Source organism: Dacryopinax primogenitus (genome assembly GCF_000292625.1).
Source record: "Dacryopinax primogenitus strain DJM-731 SS1 chromosome Unknown DACRYscaffold_21, whole genome shotgun sequence".
In the NCBI taxonomy this organism is placed as follows: Eukaryota; Fungi; Basidiomycota; class Dacrymycetes; order Dacrymycetales; family Dacrymycetaceae; genus Dacryopinax; species Dacryopinax primogenitus.
The window spans coordinates 514,946-519,077 of NW_024467218.1; positions in this window are offsets into that span (position 1 = coordinate 514,946).

The window sequence follows — 4,132 nt, forward strand, 5'->3', positions numbered from 1 at the left end:
CCCTTGGTCATATGACCTGATCACCTGACTAGGCTGAGTAAGCAAGATGTTCTAGCAGGTTCCACCACAGAGGTATAAATATAAGGCCTACTCTGCCTGGGGACTGTCTCTTCAGACTTGGTCTCTTAGGATCATCCACAGGTACCTATACTGTAGATAGGTCTTAGTCATCAGGTCTACTCCACTTCCTTGTTGCCTGCTTAGACTCTTGGCACTCTTAGGTGAGCAGACTTAGTCAGCCTGTGTTGCCCTAACAGATGTGCTCCCAGATGTTAATGAAGCAGCTCAAGAGAAAGAAGAAGATAAAGATGGCTTGAAGTCAACTGTGGAAGACACCCTGTGCAGGGCTGGTTTTGATTTGCCCACCCAAAGCCAGCTTATCAGAATGCAAACATATACCAATTCTGCTTGTGGCATATATTATGTCACCAAGCTTCCAGGCACTTTCTCTTTCAGTTACAATCAAGCCATAGACTACAGTAATTTCTTCATGCACACAGACAATGTTCCCATGTCAGTATGGGTGATTGGCCGCATATCTGCACACAAGTTTGTTAATGACAACAGTTCTTGGCCAGATTCTATCTATGTCTGCCTTGAACCATTGGTCGACAAAGACACAAGAGCTGCAACACACATCACAAACTACTACTCACATCCAAGGCAGTGCATGTCCTTTGCATCTTGCAAATTAACTGTGCTAACTGACCCTGCGCAGGGGCTGAGCTTAATCTGTTCAGTAACATCATTGTGAATAAATATCAGAAGATGTATAATTCTGACAAATCGGTATGGATTCCCATGCCCTCCATTCACTTTGTAACTGACTTCCCTTCCAGGCCTGTGAGTTTATGTCCATCTACAATGCCTGTAATGGCATGAAGCTGAGGAAGGACTTGAAGAGATACTTCATGGTTGACCTGTGCAAGGGTGATATAATTCTATGCAAAATGTGCATGAAGAAGAGATTCAACACAAAGGACATGGACCAACCCAAGGAGAAAAGACCTCACACAATATCTTTTGCCTTGCATACCCTGTTCTTCATACACAACACCCTTGAGCCCAGCAAAGAGGATGACAGTGTCTCATATAATTTCTGAATACATACATTGCATCATTGAGGGCTTGCTCTCCAGCCTTCTTGCATATCTTCCAGCCACCTTGGACATATATGACCTGCCATGTGCAAGGCCCTCAGCATACAGACATCTCTCCAACATGCAACCTGCAGGTAATGGGGTCACCTGGTGCCAGAGCTTCTACTAATGTTGTTTCAGTTTCTGCAACCCTTGCTCAAGGACAAGCTATATCTGCAACACTCCATGACCAACTGGAACAACTGAACAAAGCTATTGGCCAGCTCGAATCTGCCATGCACATGGGCTTCGTCTCAAACATGACTGCTCCCAATGTGATGTCTGAGCTAACACACTCACATCAAATATTTCACAATTTGCTCTTTCTCAAGTTGTCCATTGATAGGATTTGTACTTCAGAGGAGGATGATGGGCCCTTGGTGTAAACCAATCATAATCATGTGCTGACGTGCCCTGCGCAGGGGGCTTCATATTCCCATTTGATTCCAATATTGCACTCAGATGCCAAGACATTGGGTTTCCTGCACACATGCACAAGGACCTCCCCCTTGCTCCCCTCCCACTCCCTGCTGTGTGCAAGAAGAACTTACCCTCTGGGAGATGGTTGCCAGCCAGGCAGTCTTGTTGCACAATGCAGAGGCCACAATGCAAGTGCTATCTCACAATTATACTGATGTTATCTTGTGACTGGAAGGCATTCAAAATGAAAGAGATACGAAAGTTTGTAATGCCCAACAACTCGATCATTGCCTCTGGGGCACACACCTGCACACAGATTCAATTCAGGCAGAGCTGATCGATGCCAGGCATGCCATTTCCTGTCAATCTGCAGCCCTCCTCAACCTCACCGAATGCCTGGGTCAACTGCATGATGCAACCTCTTCCCTTGTGCAAGGTCACAATATTATCTGCCGGACACTCTCCACCCAATGTCCTCTTACCTGTAATGGTCCTGCATGGCCAAATTCTGCACACTCCATTCCCTGACAATCCATGTCTCAATTGATTCAGGATCCACACCGTGCTGCTCCACTTTGTCCCATACCACCTACTGATGGCCCCATTCTGGGTCCTTCTACTCAATTTCTGCTTCACCCTGCACAAGCCCCTCATTCTTACATGGGTCATGCCTACACATGCTTCCCTCCCATATGTGTCCATTGGTGTATGATCATTGGTTCGAGACTCCTTCACCATCTGAAGAGTTTGATTCATCTTCAAATCTCACTGATCCTTCTCCACCATCATCCATTTCCCCTGCTGAATAGTTGGAATAGATGCATGAGAGTATGTAGTCCCTGTATAATGCAAATGGAATGAAAACAATCATTACATGCTTGTATGCTTGCCCTGTGCATGGCAAACATTGTACAGTTACAAGTTGCCTTGTTCTTCTGATGGTCCATATAGTCTGCATTTGCTTTGATTGTTATTTTGTACTTCTGTTGTAAGATGGAATCAACAGTGGAATAGTACCACTGCATCGCATTCCACTACATGTACATCAGCTCATCCCTGTGCAAGACATTTGGACTCACATCACCCATCAACAGCATATCATACCACTGATCCATGTCAGTTGTGGCTTCTCCTAACAGCTTTGTAGTCACCATATCAAAAGATGTTATCCAGTACTGGCTGGTATTGTTGACAACCTCCACATGGAACCAATACCTGCTCGCTATCAGCCCTGTGCACAAGAAATGGGAAACACCTCACTTTGCCCTGTGCAAAACATATGTCCTGCAACATGCAGGACAAACATATGTCTGCTCCTCCTTGTCCCAGAAAGACACATCCCACTTCTTATGGCATGCCTCATACAAGCAGCCAGAGTACATGAAGCACACATTGTGCTGGGGGTGCAGCCTACCAATGATAATGAAAGTGATGGGCTGATGTAATCCCATTTTCTTTTGCTTTGCTTTTGCAATAGTTATGTGAAGGCCTGGGATGGCTTGCCCTTTGTCATCCGGTGCCCTGGCTGCAGAGAAACTCCCAGTCATGAATCTCCATTGGTTCCCATGTGCAAGGCCACCCAATGTGGCCCACCTGAACATGATCAGACACCATGTGCTGGGGAAGAAGGAAAATGAATGCACACCACAACTCTAGCCACTGGTGCACATGGTTATGCATACTGACGAACATGCGTGTCTTCTGGGACTGGGTTTTTAAGCAAGGTCTGTCCATCTTGTTGGTGAGCAGTGTTTTGAACATTACTGCTTTGCCCACCAGTGAACCATTGATACAGCCAAGAAACTCACTGAAGACACAGAGTCTAACTGTTACTTTTGAATCATCCACTAACCACAGTTCCACCTGATTGGTACTTGGGGCCTTGCTGTGGCCCTGTGCAGGTGTGAATATACTTTGCCCCATACAATACACATACCTTTGTCCCTTTCGCACCCTTCAGGATGCTGCTTAGAATCTTGCATCTGACCTGGGCAATGATGGTGACTACATCTGCTCATTTGTTAAAAGACTGAACCCTTGCACAGGGCACTTGTCCACATACCAACTGTTTCATTGTTTTTGTACCATATGAGAGCAGACAGTTTCATGAAATGAAAATATGCTGCTGGCAAGGAATGATTGTCTTCAACAGGAACAAAACAAGTGTTATCATTCACCAATAAGTGATAGCAGTGAGGAACTCTGCACATCTGTTTGTTGTTTGCCTCTGGTTGAGCATAATCAATGCAAAAGACTTGACTTGATACAACATTGTTGAACAACAACACATGCCTGTCAAAGCCAATGACTTCAATTTTGCCCTGTGCATGGCTGAGTGAATAAAGATAAAAATAAACCATGTATGTACTGTGCGATCATGCACAATCATCATTTTCAGATCATACTCCACCTTCTTAATGATGACCTTGTGTGCCACATTCACTTCAAGTACTCTTGCATACAAAGAGAACCTGCAGAAAAGTTAGATCACATCGAGAATCCTGTCTCATACTTACAGCACAACAGAGGGGTGTACTTGAGCCACAAGGGCTAGCCACAGACCAGTGATGGAA